The following is a 22,299-nucleotide window of genomic DNA, read 5'->3' as shown; positions in this document are numbered from 1 at the left end:
AATTTTGAATCTCGATCTGAGGGTGATCGTTACTGGTACACCATGTAGGCGCACAATCTCTTGCACATAAATCTGTGCCAACTTGTCAGATCCGTATGTGATACGAATTGTATGGACGTGAGCACTTTTGGTGAGTCGATCTATAATCACCCAGATGGCAGTGTTTCCTTGCTGTGATTTTGGCAATCCTGTCACAAAATCCATTGCTATATGCTCCTATTTCCATTCTGGAATCTCGAGAGGCTGTAACTTTCCATAGGGTCGTTGATGTAACGCCTTCACTTGCTGGCAAGCCAGGCATCTTTCTACAAACGATGCTATGCTTTTCTTCATGCCATCCCACCAAAATTGCTTCTTCAAGTCCTGATACATCTTTGTACTCCCAGGATGGGCAGTGTAGGGTGTCTCATGAGCTTCACTCATGACCTCGTTCCTAAGTGCCTCCTCTTTGGGTACGCATAGTCTCCCTTTGAAAGTGAGAGCATTATCCGCCTCTTCGCGGTAACAATCCCCTTTTTCCGGTCCTCACTCTGAGACGAACCTTTTCTAGGGCTTCATCGTATCTCTGGGCGTCAATGATTCTAGCTCTTAAATCTGGTTCTAAGACCAAGGTGGATATTTTGCTGTCCACTGTCTCCGGGGCTCTTACTATCTCCAGTCGCATCTTGGCGAATTCCCGATAAGCTCTTCCTCTAGGGTGAGGAAAGTAGCCACTTGAGGCGCAGTCTTTCTGCTCAAGGCATCTGCTACCACATTGGCTTTGCCTGGGTGGTAATTTATACCACGGTCGTAGTCTTTGACTAGTTCCAGCCATCTGCGCTGTCTCATATTCAGGTCCTTCTGCTCGAAGAAGTATTTGAGACTCTTATGATCTGTGAAGATCTCACATCGAACTCCATAGAGGTGATGTCCCCAAATCTTCAAAGCGTGTACCACTTCTGCTAGTTCCAGGTCGTGCGTCGGGTAGTTCAACTCGTGCGGCCTCAACTGGCGTGACGCATATGCTATCACCTTGCCTTTCTGCATCAGCACGCACCCGAGTCCGACCTTCGATGCATCTGTATACACCACATAGTTGACTCCCGCTTCTGGCACAGCTAGAACTGGCGCTGTGGTCAACTTTTCCTTTAGCAACTGGAAGCTTGCTTCACATTCTGGGGTCCAATTGACTTTAACTCCTTTCTTGAGTTGTTGTGTCATCGTCCTTGCTATTTTAGAAAATCCTTCAATAAATCTTCGGTAGTATCCTGCCAGTCCTAGGAAACTCCGAATTTCATTGGGTGTCGCTGGTGACTGCCAACGTTGCACGGCTTCAACTTTAGCGGGGTCCACTCGGATCCCTTCTGCTGTCACTATGTGTCCAAGGAAACTCACTTCGTTAAGCCAGAACTCACACTTGCTAAACTTACCATAGAGTTTCTCGGCTCTTAACGTCTCTAAGGTGGTCCTCAAGTGCATCCTCGAGAATACACCACCTCCTCGCAGCTGGTCGAAGAGGTCGTCGATTCTTGGTAAAGGTACTTGTTCCTCAGGGTCAACTTGTTCAGCTCTCGTTAGTCGACACACATTCGCAAAGTTCTATCCTTCTTCTTCACGAAGAGTACTGGTGCGCCAAAAGCGATACATTGGGTCGGATGAACCCATGTTTACTTATTCTTGTAACTGGGTCTTAAGTTCTGTTTGTTTCCTTAAGCGCCATTCTATCTGGTGACTGAGATAATATGACTGATTCAAGTCGTCCATTAGACGTTTCATTTCGTCTGGCTGATGAAGCCATTCCTCGTTTTAGATTTCATCGTCAGATACTAAGTTCTCAAATGCTTGTATCGGTCGTAATCGTAGTCATTGAGCTGGCCTAATGACCTGGTAACCTCTCGCTTAGTTGAGGTAGTCTACTTTCATCGTTTTCAAGATGCTTTTGTGTTTACCGCGATTCTTTGTCATGATTTAGCACAGACTTTATTCCACTCGCGTTAAACCTTGAATACTGGATCTGTGCATGTGGAGGTGTTGGCTTCTTTCTCCCAACGCTACTGTCTCCATGTTCTTTTGGTTCGACTGAGCTATTCATGGTGAAATAATCTAGCATGACTTTCCAAAGTGATCTAGATCTCGTGTCTAGATTAACACAAAACTCTATCGACAGCTCCTCCCTGGCCGCTTACTTGGGGCGTGGCATATCGTAGAATACTTATTCGCGTTTAATGCTAACGTTTGCCCTTGCTCTATATTATGGGGCTCTAAATCGGTTTCTCTTGCGATAACTCTTTAAAGAAGAATTTCGATTCTTTCTTTCATAGTGGGATGATGAGGGTAGCGATGCTATCACGCGTTCCTCTCCCGAATGTCTCTCCAGCTTTAGCTTTTCCTGGACACCTCTCAGGCGAATCCCTCTTGCTGATGGGATTTGCTTCGTCAAACATAAGCTACGGAAGTGCTTGCATTTTCTCCATGGCTTTCATTACATACTCATGGTTGAGTCTTTGTTCTGGTGGCTTACTTATCCTACTCGGGATAAGCATTTCGATCGTTCAAACTACCATATAGGTCTTTTACGTCTTCGGACATCATTTAATCCACAAATATTCCTTGATATTTCTCTACTCAAGGCTAGTTGCTTCTCTATACAACAAAATATTCGATCTTCCACCTGCTGGTCACAAGCGGTACGTAGATTCGAAGTATTTAACGCTTTGCTGTCGGTTATGCGACGCTTCTGGTTGGTGCATCATTTCCTGCACGTGTCTCCATGGGGACGTATTTATTATGCGTATCTGAAAGAAACTGAGACCATGCCTTTTTCTGCTAGCCTCGTATCAATAACTCGATGATTAATCTAATAGTCTTAACTTGGATTATTATTCACACAAGAGAGTATGACTGAAAATTTGAAGGGCTACTGAATACCCAACTGGACTAGAATAACATCTCTTGTTCAACTTATATGAATTTTCGTCGATAATCGACCTTGAAGGTAAGTATTGAGTTCATTCAAAGAACTACGTAGTTCAACTGGTTCCAGGCAAACTCATAGAAGCTGAGGCTCACCCCTGGTGGGAGCTAGAAATAATCATGAGATAGGTCATGAAAACTGGATGGAAATGAATTAACTGTAAATTCCCATAGTAAGCTGCAAAATAGGACAATACAGTTGTCCAATTAAACTGAAAGGATCTGGGCATCAAGGACAGTGGTTCAAACATGTCATCGCCTAAGATGATCAATCGTGAAAAATTTAGAAACGTAGGCGGTTGCAATGAAGGAACATTGATCATGCTTCAAAGGCATCTTGATATGGGAGAACAAAATCACTTCAATGATTTCATAGGTTTAACAAGGCAATACACTGAAATGATTTTCCAGAAAAATCAGCTAGGCAAGCTCGTTAGGGAAAAGTGCAATATGCTTGCCTTAACTTCGAACTGAGATAGAATAATTTCACCTCTGTAGGGAAAATATGGCTACAACACGGTTTCAAAATAGGGAGGTGAACAAGAGTTCCAACACAATATGAAATGCGCTTGAGAAAATACTTAAAAGGCGCGACCATTCTGGGGGTCAGAACTGTAAGCATCATAAGAATGAAATTTCATTGCACGAGTCCAAGAAATCACGATATGGATTCCCTATATTGTGGCTCAAGGGAGACAATAACAAATAACGATGCCTGAAACATAAAAGTATCCCAAATTTGGGAACTGAAACTGGGTCACCGCTTTCGTGAGAGAATGAAAGTGGCGTACTACTTGCAAAACGTGAGTCAGTCAGCAGTCTCGATAGACGATGTCTGAAGAATAAGCTTATTCTGAAGGTCATAGATATGAATAACTGTAGAATTTAACGTATGTGACCGGAGCTTACACAGTCAAAACTTTACTCTTTATGAACGGTGAGTCAAAGGACTGCAGTCCATAAACTGGAAGTGAGTCAAATCTCGCATAGAAAGAAGGACTACTGACATGTTATTTGCGAGTCAAGCTAAAGTCTGAATAGACGGGGTACTGTCCATTGAAAGGACTCTTAGAAGGGACCTCATTGGGAATCCAAGTAAGTACTATTGATTATAATCATCGGTTCTAGTTATGTGACACTTCTTTGTTTGTTCTTGTGGAGCTCTGACTTGAATAACGCGTTCTAGGAAACCATACATCCCAAGATGGGGTTTCTTGTGCTGTTTAACTGATAACCGCAACTGGTGGTCATACTTTCCTATCGTTCTTGATAACTTTGAACGCTGATTCTTGTAGGACATTACATTCTCCATCGTGCTTCACAACATGCTGGGGCCTGTTACGCCAGATTGGATCACTTTACTAGATCTTGGGTACGACCTCTTTCCGTGTAGGGATGCATCTCCCGAACAGGCTTGAAAGTACACTATTTTCATTATGACTTGGTCTTTGTAAAGACACTAGGAACTTCTTGGTTTATCCTCTAGTATACATATATTTATGTATACTATCTTTGTGCTTAAAGGAATGGACTTCCTTTACTTGCTATCTATAAGTAGTACAATAGTACTTTCTGGTTCGTCTTTTCTTTCTCATAATTCCTTGGAATTAGAAGCTTACCCAAACTGATGGGTGTTAATTGGTCTCATCACCCTGGAAGGCGGTAAAAATTCTCGTTCTGCTAGTACTTGGTCCTATATGTCCCACCTAAGGTACTTCTCTAAAGCACTCTAGGTTCGCATATATAGTCCACATGACACTTATACATTCATGTCAAGCTCATAAGTCACAGATACTTTAAGCATATCTCATGCAAAGTATCAGCTATCACGTTGCATCTTGCAAAAATCTCAAATAAACATTTTCGTTCCCATAAAGGGCTGTGAAAATTCCTTTTTTTGAAAATCCCATGAAATTCATTTTCATTCTTAAAAAAATATTTTTCTTTCTTTAAAAATTTTCTTTTCTGGACGAGCGGGCGTCGACCCCTGTTTCTGCTGCAGTTGATCGTGTCGAGCTGAGGTGTTGGGATCTTGTACTTAACATTCTGTTCATCTTCTAGCCTAGTACTATCTTTTCTGGACTGAGGCTTAGAAGGAAGGTTCTTTCAGAGCGAAAGAAAAGTGCTCTGATACCACTCTGTCACGACCACATCTCCCTAGTCAAAGAAAGTGTAGCTTTACCGCGACTAAAACATACTGAAACTGTCTCAACTCATCATAAGATGCTTAAATCAAAAGAAACATTGTCTGAAGTGTGTTGAGGGTACAAATCATGCTGAATCAGAGTAGTTATGAGAAATTGTCTTTGTTAAATGAATGTTCTGAATTTGCGCAACGGAAGAGTACCAAGACAGATGTAGTATGTATGAAGACACACTACACCCGCTACCTTCCTACTTATTTGGTCTTCTGTCCCAACACCTCCTCGGCTTTGACAACAATCAACCTGCACATTAAGGAAAACAAAATGCAGGGCTGAGTACTTGATGCACTCAGTGGGCTCATGCCGAAAATATTTTCTTTTAGTTGTCAGCCAAGCTGAGTGAACGCGGGGTTTTACTGAAAATCTATCCCGGTCACTAAAATCTGTTATTTCTTTCTGAAAATAGACTGCAGTCTCTTAAACTTCTGATGATATGCCATATCAGTTGCGTGAATCGGGAATGTGGCCACATTCCACGACCACTGGGCCGGCCAACCTGGCGCTAGCTCACGACCCACGGACCGGCCAACCTAGCGCTAGCTCACGGTCCCTATGTGTACACTAGTCCGAGTAGGATTTACTGACCTACTGGGACCCGAATTCGATTTAACTGGGTTGGCATAGCCAACAGATAGGCAATCATAAAACAAAACATGGCATGACAACTCATTCAAATAATCATATTTTCACATAAAGCATGCTTTAAAAGAAGGAAGAGAAACCCCACCTCAATTGCTTAACTCTTGCAAAAACGGGTGCTTTTCTGTCCTGGGATTACGCGTCGAGTGACGACGTTCCTTTACAAAGTTGAATATACTTAAATTAGGCTTTTTAAAGAAAATGCTTATCTTGCATGAATGCATGCCTAAGCGTGTGCTATTTTATTTTATCTCTTTCTTTCAAAAATTAGAGATCTAAATTCTTTAATTAAAACTGTGACTATTAAAGTCCGCTTTAATTATTTTATCGAAAACTATTTCATCACGGCTCATAAATCCTCTTCTTCCGCAGCTTAGGAAACTAAATTAATTAAGCTCCAAGCCCAATTCCTTAACTCAATTCCTTCCTGACACAAATTTATTTTCAAGCTCGTCGATTGAATCTCGGTCCAGTTTAAATGATTGGTCTTTTCCCCTTAATTAATTCAGGCCCAAAACAAAAGAAATAAAGTGGCCCAAACTATACTCCTCTCTCCATTTATTTCTATTTACAGGCCCATCCCCTTTTTTTAATTAATTATCAGGCCCAAAGAAATCAAGCCCAAACCTCCTTATTCCTCCAATGCATCGGCCCCCATTCCCCATTCTTCCTCATTCTCCCCCAATTCACAAACAAAAGAAGAAGAAAAAGAAATCGGGAACCCTAGCCCCCTTCCTCTCATCTCTCGCCTTCCGTCGCCGGCGTTTCCCTCTACGCCGTCGCCATCTCCTGCCCACCCCTCTCAACTTCCGGCTTGCTGCGAGCTGTCACCACCACCGTGTTCGCGAAACGCCGTCGGGTAGACCCTCTGCCCCCTAGCCGACGCTGCGGCGATGCCCCATGGTTTCAGCAGCAAATGCTCCTCCGCCGAGCATCGGGCCGAACCCCGACGGTCCAGCTGCCCAGCAGCTCCTCCGTCGCCAACCCCTCCCAAAGCTAAGTTTCTTCTTTATTCCTTTTAGTGGTGTGAAAAGGAGCCGGCAAATTCCTATGTTTCTGTGACTTAGCATTGGGGATTTTCTTAGATTCTGTTATGGAGGATTGAATCTCATGGAGGGGTTGAGCTTGTGGTAATTGTTTCTTAAATCCAACGAAGCTTGTAGTAATGAGGCTATACTGTGGTATCATCTTGTTAGCTATTTCCTATCATGTTTATTGAAGGGCTAAGAGATCTAAGCATGATTTCTATGTCCTTCTAAGTTCTTATTCTGTGCTACCTACTGTGTTTGCGTAAAAAGATGCACAAAGGGTGTTGAGGATTTACCTCTTGTGACTGAAGAGGAGCTACTCTTACTCTTGCTCGATTCCTCACTGCCTCGGTTCTCCCTCTTTCTCCTTAACTCGTTTCCTTGCTGCTCAAACTGATATGAGGCTGAGCAAATTTTGTGGTGGTGGAAGGAAAGATAGAACCGAGGGGTGTGGCATATTTATGCACAGCTTGTAACTGAAAGCTGCACAATGGTTGTTGTACTTGACTGAAAAAAAGCTTAGGCAGCTGGCTGCTCTCTTGCAGCTCTGCAGAACACTGTACCCTGAGCCCCTTTTGTAAACAATTTCTAGTGTTTCATGGTAGTGGCTGTTCTGTGCTGTATGGTACCTTGGCTCATTCATAAGTTATCTCCTTTTTGCAGGTGCACAAAGAATGGCAGGGATTTGCTAGGGGATTTCTTGACAATGGCAGGCAGGAAGGGAGTACAAGCTGTCCAACACAGTCTCCCTGAGCCCCTGCAGGTGCTGGAAGAAGGTGCCGGCTGGAATTGCTCCTTTTAGCCCAAACACTTCCTCATTTTTGAAAAGGTAAGGCTACACATTCTCCTTTTAAATACCTCTTTTAGTTGTCTTTAATTTATGCAACTAATTCTCTTTTTTTGTGTGCTTTGGCAAGAGCTGCGGCTGCTACGGGGCTGCCCTCTCTCGTGGCTTCTCGGACTCGTCGCTGCTTTGCCGAGACGGTTCGGCGATGGAGGTCGATATAGATGCTAGGGACTCGAATTGTAATAGTGTAGCTCGGTTTATATTTTTTTTTTGTGTCGACAAGGATTGTGAAATTGTTAGTTTGAGATTAAATGACATTGGAAAATTCATTAGCTTTAATTCTTTTCTGAAATTTGTACTATTTCTTTTATTCAAGAAATAAAATTATGCATTCATTAATTGTATAACACTTCTAGTATTTGTTTCGAAAATTCTCGAGATCTTAGTCCCGGCTATTACAGTGTCCTATCTTGGGGATGACGAATGGAGCTTTGCTACTCCTAGATTTGGTGGAGACAGCCGAATTCGTATTTTTGACCCTGGAGATTTTGAGAATACTTCCATCTTGGACGAGTCACACATGTTCTTATTTCATTACCCACCTTGAGGGCAAGGTGCTTTTCAACGGCAGGAGAGTTGATAGGGTCCTCGATCTTGTGAATCTCGTCAAGCATATCTCGCGCAAAACCTCCAACATATCTTCTTGATTTTATTTATTTAGCATATCTTCTATTTTAGTTAGTTATCTTTATTTATTCTCTATATCTTTTGTAATCTTTTATTTTAATTATGTTTCTTGATTAGCAAGACATATGTTAGGGTTTAGAATTCTATATAATAGAATTCTATCGTATTTTCATTCATTGAGAAATAAAGTTAATTACTTGTTCTCATTCCCCGATTCTGGCGGAAATCGCCCCCTAGCACCTCAACTAGGGTTTATCTTGTTCTTCATAATTATTCTAGTGCTCTATTACTGATCGATAGGATACAACATCCGTGTATATTGAGATTGAGATTGCGACGCTACATCCGTGTATATAGCTATATATCCACGCAAAAATCCAATCAAAGTCTAGATTCACGAGAAGTCTGTAGCTGTGTGTATATTGGTAGAGAGATGTTTTAGTGAGAGAGAGACTGTAAGTGGTGGTTGGAAATGGTTTTGTTGTGGCTGTGGCGAAAAAGGTTTCCACTTGTCAATAACAATAAAAACACAGTATATCCAATATCCAATATCCAATATCCAACTGAATGATGAAATAACAGTCAAAGCCGGCGCCTCTTTCAAAATTAATCAACTTAAACTATAGTAGTAGGAGTGCTATTTTGGAATCCGGGTTGATCAATATCTATCCTCAATTTCATTGACTCACCTTCAAATTTTGCTTCATCAAACTATCTTCGATGGCAGCAGGTGAGAATCCATTGCTCCAAGACTTCATTTTCCCGCCGTACGATGTGATAGAGCCAAATCACATCTGCCCCGCAATTGAAACCTTGCTGATCGAACTCGTGAGTTGCTCCAAGACTTCATGTTTTGGTCAATTCTCATATCTGACGAGAAAATTCCAAGAAAGGACGCCATGCAAAAATGTATCCGCCATTTGGACCCTGAAAAACAAAGTTTCCAGACATGGTATAGACGCGAGAAGCTCTCGCGTGTTTAACTAAACACGCTTGAAGCTCTTGCGTGTTTTAACTAAACACGCATCAGGCTATCGCGTGTTTAACTAAACACGCGACACGCTCTCTCGTGTTTCGGGTAGACACAAATTCCAGCCCAAACGGCAGAGACCTCACTTTCCACTCGCGAATTCACTTCCAGCTCGCTCAATCTCTCACTCTCAGCGACGGCCAACGTTTCTTGCCGGCGAAAATCGAAGTGAATCCATGATTTTGTTGCTCTAATTCCTATTTTAATTGGTGTTAGGTAATTATTGACTATTAATTTCAATTATCATTGCTATATGTTAGTTAGTTATAGATTTATGGTTTATGACATTGAACTTGGTATTGAATTTTCGATTTTAATTTTGTTCAATATTTATCTAAGTATGTTGAATTCAACCAAATTGAATAATTCAACACCAAATTCAACAAAATGATTTCTACCCCATGAACCCTAACTATTATAACCCCACCTAAAATATACCAATAAAAACGAAAATAAGGGTTGAAAGTTACCTAACAACACTTCAAATTGGAATGGGAGAGCTAATTAGCGGACTAGGCTTCGAATTTGGCTGGTGGGCAGAATTTTCGCCGATTTTCTTCTCTTCTTCGCGTAATGTCGTATGTTCTGCCGTCTGGAGTGATTTTGTGGAGCAAGGAGACACGCGAGAGCGTGTCGCGTGTTTGCTTTAAACACGCGAGAGGAAGACGCATCTCTTCTTTAATACACGCGAGAGGAAGACGCGTCTCTTCCTTTTAACACGCGAGAGGAATATGCGTCTATACTTTTAAGACACGCGAGAAGCTCTGGCGTCTATACCATGGCTGGAAATTTTTTTTTTCAGGGTCCAAATGGCGGATACATTTTGCCATAACGTCCCTTTTTGGAATTTTGCCCATATCTGACCCAGTACACGATTCACATTTTTTGGATTGTGCGTTGACCTAAAATTTTAGGAGAAGGATTTGGATGAATTGGAGAAAACAGTGGAGCCGACATGGCCAGGACTGGTTGTGCCTCTCGAGAAGATTATAGATAGGTTATCAGTTGTTTGGGGGATTGTGAATCATCTCAACTCTGTCAAGGATTGCCCTCAGCTCAGGGCTGCAATTCAACTAGTTCAAGTATGTGATTCTTGGTTTGTTTTGGTGACTTTTTCCTTCTTTTTTCCTTAGGACCCGTTTTATTGCTGCATAAACCCAGGGTAAGGTGTGAGGGTCCCACCACAATCCATCGTTTGATACATTTGTTCTGCTTTCCTAAGGATCCGGGTTTAATTGGTATGACCCGGTATTTTTAACTGTTGGGTTTGGAAAAAGGGGTAAAAATAGTCCACCACTTTGTTATGGACTTGAAACCCTAGTCTGGGCCTCCATCTGGATTAAGGACACAAAATGGCAACCGTGCCCCTCCAATCTGCAATTTCCAAACTTGGAGAGTAAGGAGGCGATTTCCGGCGGGAGACTCATAAGTTGGGCCACAATCGGTATTATCTTACAAATTTGTTACAAAGTTCGACAAGATTCGAACCAGTTGGTAAGCATATCCGGCAAGATTCGAACAAATTTGTAAGCATTTCGTAATTATTGACTGGTCGCAATTTCGTTTTGTATGAATATTCAGTGTAGCCGGCGAAATTGATGGTTCTGTTCTGCGAGTTGCAGGCTAGGGGATTCAAACCTTCTCGAGGGCTATGGCGAACAGGATTATAAAAAGCATCGCCACGCTTCAGCAAGTGGAAGAAATGGTCCAAATCCTACAATTTGATGTAATCATTGCTATTTTGTTGTACCTGAGAAGGAACCGACGGAGTGTGCGGGTGAGTACTCTGCTAAGCCGGGCTCCATTTGGTCGTCAGAATCGAATTCCTGCACAAGTGAGGCACCTAAATCGACTTAAGGGAGTATCAGATATTGCATGTTTTGATAATCTTCGTATGGATCGAAACACATTTGGACGATTGTGCTTTCTTCTACGCCAAACAGGGGAGTTGGTCGACGGTAAATATGTGAAGATAGAAGAACAAGTTGCCATGTTCTTGTCAGTTCTTGCACACCACAAAAAGAACAGAATAGTTAAATTTGACTTCTTGAGGTCCGGCTTCACAGTTTCTAAGTATGTTAATGCTGTGCTACGGGCGGTGCTTCGGCTTCATCGGTCGTTTCTTGTTGTTCCTGATCCAGTGGCCGAAGACTGCAACGATAACAGGTGGAAGTGGTTCAAGGTATGTCCAAACTATTGTAGAAATTTTGATTGATTTGTGTGTATATGGTGGCCTTTGTAATTGCTATGTGGAATGTATGAATACTCTGAAAGGGCTATGTAAAATTTTGCAAAATTTATGTGCATAAGGAGGCCTCTGTAATTGGTGTGGAGGTATCTGTCAATTGCGGTGTGAAAGTTAGGAATCCTCTCAAATTCCAATGTTAAATCAAGCTTGCTTTATTTGTATGTGGAGGCCTCTGTAATTCCTATGGAGGCCTCTGTAATTGCTATGCGACTGTTACATTTTATGTGTACACGAATGCCTCTGTAATTGCAATTGGTATTATTATTTGCAAATGCAATATCTTCGTTTGAAACCCAATTGAATGATTACTCAACTCCAATTGGTATTATTATTTGCAAATGCAATATCTTCGTTTGAAACCCAATTGAATGATTACTCAACTCCAATTGGCATTCCATAATTTTTGCAATTGCAGAACTTTCCAAGGGGTTTCTGTAAGAAACATATGACTATGATATCATCGGAGTGGGTTGGGGCATATTTTACGGGGGAGGAGCAGACTTGGCAGATGGTGCTTCGCAACAAGAATGGCAAGATTCGCACTAAACGTGGGTGGAAGCGATTCTTGACCGATAACTGTATCCGCGCAGGTACGCGGTGCACCTTTCAGTTAATCGACGTTGACGAGGTACAATTCTATGTTACCTTTGAACTTTGATTGGTGGTCTAATGTTATGCCTGGTTCCGCTTTGAATGATGATGCATCATGAAACCATTAAGTTTTGGGGTTTACTTGGACTTTTCTTAAGACTTTCATGAAAGAATCAGTTATTGTATGCTTAAACTTAACAAATGTGTGAGAACTGGTGGCATCTCGTCTACTGCTGTTGTAGTGCCTATTATGGCAAAGTTTGGTGAATATCAGTAATGTTTTTACTATCTACTTCATAATTTGCATTTCACATTGATGCATGAAATATCACTTGCTGATAGGGGAGTAGAAATAACTACTACTGATACCATAACTACTGATACATTCATACAAAAGCCACCACCCTTACACTTTTTAGTTCAAACCCATACATTCATACTACTATATACAAAAACCCCTGCCACCTACCGCAAAAGATGAGACTACCATCTCCAACTTTTCCTACCCAACTGCATATATACATCAGGAACAGAGAGCAACTACATACTGCAATAATAAGTAGGGTACGTGGACGAGTTGTTAGGATCCTTAAATGACGACAACCTTCTCCAACGCCCGGTACACATAAGCTTGTTTTCCATTGGAGGGAGGCTCATAAAGAAGTCAAGCTTCTCAACCTTCTCCAGAATGAAGTCAGATGCATCAAAGATTTGGCCGAGTGTCAGTCCCGAGATGCCACCCACTAGTTCAAACACTTCCTGTCGAGCCTTAGTCAGATCAAATTCATACCCAATTCGCTTGGCAAGATGTTCGAGCCTGTCGTTGGTAGCTTCATGCATCTTCGAAATCACTTGCACCAAGTCATCAAAATCATCCCTCGACTTACGTTTGTTCTTGTTGCGCGCTTGAGGGGCTCCGTCCTTCGCTGAGCTGAATGCGCTGTCATAATTAGTTGCAGGGGAGGTGTGGTCGTTCTCCTTCGACTGCTCGAATGAGCTGTCGAAGCTAACGTGGTACTCGTCTCCGTTGATGTCAGAAGGGAGGGGCTGGACATGCAGCTGTTCAACAGCAGCATCAGTGTCTTTGGAAGACTCTCCATTCGCTCGGTCCTTACCAAACACGATCGTCCAATCGTCGTAGTAGGGCCACGGCTTGTTTCGCAGAAAGCGTGCACCACTGTCAGCCTACAAACATCAGGTATTGCTCGGTGAATAATGTCTAAAACATAAAGTTGCAAATTAATGAAAAAGTAGACGTGATATAGAGGAGCACAAACACATTTGTAACCAACCTTGATAATTTGCTCCCACTGCTCCTCATTACAATCGATCTTATAGTCCCCATTCAGATTAAATCCGACTCCACTACGGCCCAAGACCAATGACAGAGCACCATAGATTTTCTTCCAAGTATGGATTTTTGAAGATATATGTGGATTTGCTTTGATGTCGCACCTGGGAAACGCAAGGCGTAGAGAGTCTTCGAGCTTTTGTTGGTAGCCATTACGAAATCCGTTGTCGGATTTCCAGCCTAGAGACACCAATTCCTTTAAGCTAGCCATGAGGCACATCTCCTCTGCTTCAGTCCAGCTACGACGAGTCCGGTCCGACTTCCCCTGCTTCCGCCAACTTGTGGGGAAACCTGATTGGAATGTAACATACATTTGCATATACGAACATATTCAGTCCAATGGAAACGACACACACCGATTTCTAAATAAACAACAACAAATATTATAAGTTCCCACACCTCCATTGTTGTCTGACATCCAGATGCTTCCACCGGATCGCTGAGAGCTCGCATGTTCAATGCACGGGAAGGATTAGCGTAGAAACGCTTGGAATTCGTGGGAATGGCGGTTGTTTCATTTAGGGCAAACACCACTCATTATATAATGGAGCAAGGTCTGGGGCGGGAAGAGTAATTGGAGTGGCGGGATTCACTTTAGGGCTGAATTCGAAGTGTATATTTGGGAAAGGGATGAAGGCACACTTTACACAACTTTGAGGACACAAAGGTAAATTCAATGTTCATACTCCTCAGTTGGGCCGACGAGACCAAACAACCGAAATGGGTTAACCAAATATTTAGCCCAATCCATCTCTTTTCAATTGCTATAAAACTCCCAAATGTGGATAGCTTCAACCTTGGTTAAAGCCAAAATTATCCAAGTAATTAATCCAATCCATCTTTTTCACAACAAGCAATAAAACGGGCCCTTATGTTCATATCATTTGCAGCCAAAGAAGGTTGGGTTCCAGCTGAAATTAAGACAGAGCAAGCTCATATACAAGGCCTTCAAGGCCATCAAAGACTCTCCAGATTGGGAAAATCTGAGCGATGCACGCAAACGAGTAGTCGACTGTGAGCTTGTTTGGGGCATTCTTTGAATGATGAGTCTTGAACCTAGCTAGTGCTGTTTTGCATTTGAACCTACCTTGATTCATTATTAGCTCTATTTTATGCAGTGAAGTTGAAAGAAGCAGTTTTGTTTGGAGTTTCTCTCGAAGATACCAGTAGAGAACGTTTCAATGAAATAGAGCAGGTGCTTTCTTATAAAAAGAAAATAGGATTTTATCTTCTTTTTTTTTTGTCATATTTGTCAGAGAATATGATAATTGAGGTTCTACTCATCTAATTCATTGCACTGTGACCTTCAGGAGCTGGAGAAACTTGCTCAAAATTTTGAAGAGAACATTCTAGATGCTACAAAAAATTTTGAAAAAGTTATTACAGATAAAAGGGAAATAGAAGGCTTGCCTGTGACCACCCTTAGTATAACTGCAAAGACCGCCACTGACAAGGTATCATAAGAGTTCCAAGTTTTAGCAGATTTTGCTATAGTTTGATTGCATTTCATACTTGTGATTCTTTAAATATTAGGGATATGAGAATGCCACAGCTGAAGATGGTCCTTGGATAATCACGTTGGATGGCCCAATTTATCGATCTATGCTGCAACATGCTTGCAACAGATCACTGAGAGAGGAAATTTTCCGTGCATATGTGACTCGTGCGTCAGATGGACCTCTGAATAACACACCTATTATTGAACGTGTTCTGGAACTCAGATTGGAGAAAGCAAAACTTCTTGGGCTCAAGAACTATGCTGAGGTACTGATGTAGCTAGAATGCTTGCTTGACCCATTTTGCTGTTATTTTCTCGAGAAAGACTGAAACAGAATTCAAATATTAGGTGAGTTTAGAGATGAAAATGGCCACTGTTGATAAAGCAAAGGATCTTATATACAAGCTTCATGAGGCTTCTTGGGGTTCTGCCATTCAAGGTGAGTAGATTCAGCTTGTCATGTTTTGCAACAAGCACTTTTTCCTGATTGGTTTGATACAATTCTTTAGACTTGGAAGAGCTACGAGATTATGCTAGAGAGAAAGGTGCTCAAGAGGCAAATGATTTGAATCAATGGGATATTAACTTCTGGAGTGAAAGGCTTCGAGAATCAAGATATGACTTCGATGAGGTTGGCTTCTCCTCCACATTTCTGTCAAATTTACCTTAAGATTTCAAGCCTACTTAACTTCCGAGGCGGGATATGTTTCACGTACAATGGTTAAATGTGAATAAATCAAGTAGTTAGATCTTTGTTTCTATTTCCTTCAATCTCTCAACTTGTGCAGGAAGAGCTGCGCCATTATTTCCCATTGCCAAAGGTAATGGAAGGGCTATTCAACCTGACAAAGAAGCTATTTGGGGTAGACATTGAACCGGCTAATGGCACAGCTCCGGTAAAACTTCTAAAAACTCTTGAACTTGCTTTCTACTTATGGAGGCAGAACATTTTATGCATTGCAATTTGAAAGGTCTGGAATAAAGATGTCAGCTTCTACCAAGTGAAAGATTCTTCAAATGCTCCCATTGCGTACTTTTACTTTGATCCATACTCTCGTCCCTCAGAGAAACGTGGCGGTGCATGGGCTGATTTGGTTGTTGGTAGGAGTAGTGTATGTTCAAGTGACAATACCCGTCCCCGGTTCCAATTACAAATATTGTTTGCAATCTTACTCCACCAACAAAGGATAAGCCAAGTCTCATGACCATACGCGAGGTACAATGACTGCTAGGCCTCTTGTAGTTTAGATCCCATTTAGAGGGTCACATTTTCTCGACATGTTGATTAACCGCTCAGTCAATTAGGTTGAGGCAGTATTCCATGAGTTTGGCCATGCACTTCAGCTTTTGCTGACCAAACAAGATGAAGGCTTAGTGTCCGGCAATCAAGGGATAGAATGGGATGCTGTGGAGATCCCTTCTCTATTTATGGAGAACTGGTGTTACCAGAGGTGAAACACTTCTCCCTTCTTCCTTATCTATGAGCCATCATGGACACTTCTAATTAGTTCGTCTATATCTATGACCTATCAATACAAAGTTAATGTTTTATTTTCAGGGAAACCATATTGGGCATCGCCAAGCATTATGAAAGTGGAGAAACCTCTACCAGAAAACACATGCTTAAGAATTCTTCGGGCAAGGACATTTAGGGCAGGTACCCTACTGCTTCGTCAGGTAAAGAGTGTGTTTGTGTTGTTGCACCTTTGCATTTTAATCAATAACTTGACATGGTGTGGGATCTGCAGCTGCGTTATGCTTCTGTGGATTTGGAACTACACTCAACCTATGTTCCAGGTGGACTTGAATCTATATATGACGTGGATCAAGAAATTGGTAAGAGGACTCATCCTATTCCGTTGCTGCCAGAAGACAGATTTCTTTGTAGTTTCAGTCATATCTTTGCAGGTTAGTATGCTTGTTTTTGTTTGTGTCTGATACGGCCTTAACATCTTATTGTTTACAGAAATTTATTCTCATTGAAGTTTCAATTTCCAGATAAATACGCAGCAGGATATTACAGTTATCAGGTAATTGGATTCATTTGTGGATGTTTTAAGTGGTATTTTGGCAATAGTCCGGCCCTATTAACAATTACAGGATAAGTGCTAGGTACTTAAATAATAAAATCAGATTGAAACATCTCTCACTCTCTTCCAATCAAATGTTTTTGTGTCCAGTGGGCAGAGGTATTATCCGCGGATGCTTTCTCCGCATTTGAGGAGGCTGGGTTGGACAATGATCAGGTGAAGTATTCCATACATATATAGTAGCTAAATATGCCAGGTGCTTAATTTATGGCAATCTTCTGTCTTTAAGTTCTGAAAGGTATTTATCATATTCTGCATGAATACATACGGACACCTCACACCATGTCTGATAAGCTCCATAATGTGTGTTGTGACAGTCTCTTAGAGAAATGGGCAGTAAATTTCGTGAAACCATTCTTGCCCTTGGAGGTGGGAAGGCCCCAAATGAGGTATTTGAACAAATGGTTTCATTAGTTTTTACTGGGAAACTCTCTACTTATGCATGCTGCCTCCACATAATTGGACCATTTATCTCTTCTAAGTCCTAATATCCTTCAACAACCTAACACTAAATCTATCAGGTCTTCCTGGAGTTTCGAGGTCGCGAACCAACACCAGATGCGTTTCTTCGCTACAATGGCTTGTTGCCCACCATTGCTGCTACGTGATGTTCACATTTTCTCACACATCTATAAAGCGTGGAGGTTAACTTCACAAACACATATTTCAGATCAGTATCATGTTGAATGCAAAATAGTGTACAGTTTAATTATGTATTATATGCAAATGAGTAGCACAAGTTATGATACATTACTAGTCCCTAAAAATTAAATTACTATTACTGGTGGTTATGAAGAAATATTGCATCAAACACCAAATAAATGTAGATTAAAACAGATTACACTCCCAGTAGTAGTATTATTTATACATGAACATCACACAATACTTACGACCAATACAACAGACCGGATTGAAACTGCCAACTTAGAAAAACAGTCTTGAAATAAAAAAATATGTCTCAAATTAGGAGATGAGAGAGAGGCCAGCAGTCAGCAAATCATCAGACAAAATCTTGTTAGCAGCATGAGTGGGGTGAAAGCCATCCCAGAAAACATATTCACTTGCATTCCTACATGTTCCAACCGACTCTGCATTGCACAGTATAGATGTCTCCACCAACCCTGTCCCACACCATGCCTTTCTTGATTCAAAGAAACCTGAAAATATATTATAAAACACTAATTTTCTTTTCTCCACATGTTCAAAGAATAGTATTAGATCTTGTGTTTCAGTTTTATAAATGCGACTAGCCCCTACAAGTGCTCACCGTAATCAGTAGGGCGCCTGACAAGGTCATGAAGAGGCTGGTAGATATCCAAAACTACAAGATTAAGACCAGATAGCTTGGTCTGCAGTTTCTGGAAGTGGAGTTGAGCTTTTTGTTGAATGAAACTGCCACTTTATTGAACTTTTCGACACATTCGTTACTGTCCTCGCCAAATATGGTGATAACTGCAGGCACACATCCAAGTGGGGGCAATGTTGTCACTCCAATCTTTCTTGCTCCCAAATTGTACAACTCCTAAATTCATAAGCACAGTTTATTTATTATCTCATGTGTATGGCTAGATCTGTGTGTTTCAAGCATCAGAAATTGAAAACCTGCACAAATTTGGTGTAAGACTGCAAGAGAATGTCTATGAATTGAAGTGGAGTGTACTTTTCGTATAAAAGAGGATTAATGTAGTAGTTCTGAACAAAATCACTGCTTCCACTGCTAAGGAAATGTATCGATCCATTTATGATGGTTGTAGCATTGGATTGTCCCACGAGTGTTGTGAGCTTCTTCTGGTATTCTTTGTATAGCTCCACCTGTTTGCTTAATGGGATCGTTTCCTACGTAGGAGATCAAAAACTCGATGAAGTCAGATTGTTTTTTCCTTTTACATCAATAGACCATGCAAATTATTCACTATGCTTACATAGATTTTTGCTGTGGTGTCGTAGTAGCCTAATGAGCCAGAGGCAAAGTTAGCCCCAATCAGGAGATGCTTCCCATTGGCTTGCTTGCTGAGGTAGGCCGTAGGATACGAGGTAAACCCGAGGTTCTCAGCTGCATTGTTAGTAGGAAAAGCAGCTGTTGACAAAAGTAGTTGATTTAGGTGGTTATGGAAATTGTTTACCAGTGTAGTCGGAAGCAAGCTTCCCGTTACAGAATCTACCGGTTGGTTTGTGTTTGATGAAGTCTCGCCCGTAAGGCGGGAAATTGGCTTTGAGAATGGTTTGAAGATTGTTGTTGTTGCCTACATCAACAACTGAGTCCCAAATATGAGGAGTGCAGGAACCAAAGGCTGTGCATTTGCAACGGTAACGAGGAAAATGTAGATGATAGTAAAACTTGAGATGTTTTTGATACTCATGGTTTCCTTGCAGATGTTTGATAAGGAATTTCTGGGTGGTATTTAAAGAGGCCTAATTGGTTGAGATGGCTACATCTAAGATCGTGTGCCACTTCAAAATCCATGCATATCTTAATGAGCAAAATAAAATAAAATTAAAAGGCTTGTGAATGAAGATGGCATTGTTAGTCAAAAGGTGATTAATTTAAGGAGGGAAGGTAACTAAGTTAAGTGGCGTGTCTTCTTGTGCTCTGCAATGAGCTGGACATGCTTTACCACTATTTCTACTTGTGTAAGATGAACTTGAATTAAACAAATAGTAGTAGTACGTACTACTAGTACTTCTTAAGGGGAAGTTGTAGAAATTCGAGTGATTAGTTAGTTATACAGGGCAAGCTTCATTTGATTACTCTTTAAATAAGTAAGGGCTGTTAGGTGGTGATGGTTTGGCGAATTTTTGATGGTGATGAATGCTGGAAAATACAGATCACGACACAGAGATTTAAGTGGTTCGATTTACTGAGGTAAATCTACGTCCACGGGAAGAAAAGAGGGCAGAGTTGTATTGCTTGATCTGTTTTCTACAGCTTACAATACAGACTTGCTATTTGATATTTGATCTCTAGAGAACTTCTTTAGAACTTAACCCTTTTCTATCTGATCTAAGTTCTATTTATACATTGAACTAAGATCGTGGCTTGCATCACCACTAATGATGGTTGTGGATGTCGTGGAGGTCATGGAGATCCTGCATGGGTCCACTATCTTGCATGAGATCCTGCATGAGTCCACTATCTCTGTACTTGGTCCACTATCTTGCATGAGTTGACTATCTTCCAGTTCGGTCGAATACTGAGACCGAACTGCTGAACTATTGCCGAGCAGCTTTTGCCGATCTGAGAGTAGAGCTTGATTGGTCGGCTTTTACCGAGCTGTAGGCTGGGGCCGAACTCTTTGGTAATGCCGAACTGATTGGTTGGCTTTTACCGAGCTGTAGGCTGGGGCCGAACTCTTTGGTAATGCCGAACTGATACTCTTCCTTGGGCTTTGGGCTGATGGGCCGTCACTGCTATTGGGCTTGTTTAGTACGTACCCCATCACTACCCCCCCGAAAAGCGAAGTGAATCACTTCGGCGAAGCGAGTCACTTCGGCATTCTGGATAAAGGTACGGGGGAGGCTGACGTCAGGGGACGTGCCTTGCGCGTGACTGCATTAAATGCGACAGTAAAATCCGGCCGTTGAATCCTGAAAAGGTGGGATTCGAAACGGTGCGATGATTTTGAAATCTTCTCCGAATCTGATAAATACATCCTTTCTTCATCAGTTGAACACTTTTGCTATTGCTTCTTCTGCAATCTCTCTCTTTTGCGTAAAAATTTCCTTCCGCTTTCAAGAATTTCTTCAGAATTTCTTCAAACTTTCAAAGAGTAAGAACTATGTCTTCTTCTTCTTCTGAGTCAGGTAGCGGTAGGAAAGGGGGTAAGGGGTCTTCTAGCCGGAAAGAATCCGGGGAGAAGACCGTAGAGTGTTTTCACAGTATCTTGAGTAAGGACACCGTGATATCTCTACACGAAAAATATCTTCTTCCCGGGGGGAAGGCGGTGGTTCCCGACGATGATCATAGGGCTAACGACCCGCCGGAGGGTTATGCCACCGTTTACGAAGCCTGCTTAGAATGCGGGCTTCGTTTCCCTCTTCCCCCACCTTTTGTAGAGCTTCTTGATTTTTTTCAACTCCCTTTAGGTCAGGTGACTCCGAATTCTTGGAGGCACTTGTCGGCTTTTGCTGCCGAACTCCGTAGGCTAGATAAGGATCTGTCTCTGCGGGCAATCCTTAATTTTTTCCAGTTTAAAAGGAAGGGATCTTGGTTTTACTTGATCCCTTACAGCCTTTTAGGGCCTTCTGCAAAACCAAGTGGCCGAAATGGCAAAACCGTTTTCTTTTTTATAATAGGACTTCGGCTCCGGGCTTTCCTTGGAGAGGGCCGAAGTCCGTGATTCCCCAACCTCGGTTAGAACCGTTGGCCGAGCTCGAGGGCGAGCTCAATAAGATTCCTATGATTAGGAAACAATACTCGGAAACTGAGCTCGTCAAGGGCGACCTCGTGTTCAATATCTCGTCTTCGGACGAAGAGACTGAGGGTGAGGATTTCTTTTTTATGCCTTACTGCTTTAGCGGCGAAAACTAACCTTGTTTCCTTGTTTTTCGGTAGTGAATATATTGAATAAGCTGAGCCGCAAATCTTCGGAGTCCAAGGAGCCGGAGAGGCCGAAAACCACCAGCTCGGCGTCTGATGCCGAGAGGACTCCGAAGAGGCAAAAAACCTCTTCGGATCCGAAGAAGCCGGAGTCGACTTCGGCAAAGGGGAAGGGGAAGGCCCAGAAGCCCCTAAGAGTGTCGGAGAGAGACATCGTCATGGGGCCCCCTTCGGAAAATGTCTGTGAGCCTTTTGCATGGCCCACGGACTTCGCCGAGGTGAATTGTCTTCTTGATTCTTTGGCTTTGCTTCTTTCCTGTATTTTTGGTGCCCTCTGTTGACTTTTTTCTTTATCCATTTTCAGAGGAACGATATGCTCTCCAAGCTCGTCGCCGTCGAACTCTCCAAAGCGTCCAATGACTATGCTGAGATGCAGAGGAAGTTGGCGGCTGCTTGTCATCGGGCCGAACAGGCTGAGGCCAACTTTGAGAAGGCCAGAGCTGCTAGGATCTCGGCCCAGGATGAAGCTCAGTTTGCCAAAAACCAGCTCATCATCCAGCGAGAGCAGACGAAGCGGAGGGATGCTGCCGCCGTGGTTGCCCAAGGAGAGGGTCTCCGTGCTTTCGCGGAGAACTCTTTCTGAGCAACCAATTCTCG

The 22,299-nt window shown here is 42.2% G+C and overlaps 2 pseudogenes; one reads left to right on the top strand and one right to left on the bottom strand.

Annotated features, from left to right (window-relative positions):
* Positions 1 to 8,628: 8,628 nt before the first annotated feature.
* Positions 8,629 to 17,767, top strand: LOC121790658 (annotated as a pseudogene).
* Positions 17,768 to 18,068: 301 nt separating this feature from the next.
* Positions 18,069 to 19,465, bottom strand: LOC121790656 (annotated as a pseudogene).
* Positions 19,466 to 22,299: the final 2,834 nt, after the last annotated feature.

The sequence above is a fragment of the Salvia splendens genome, unplaced genomic scaffold, assembly GCF_004379255.2.
Source record: "Salvia splendens isolate huo1 unplaced genomic scaffold, SspV2 ctg572, whole genome shotgun sequence".
NCBI classification, from domain to species: Eukaryota; Viridiplantae; Streptophyta; class Magnoliopsida; order Lamiales; family Lamiaceae; genus Salvia; species Salvia splendens.
This window is presented reverse-complemented; position numbering and strand designations above follow the sequence as displayed.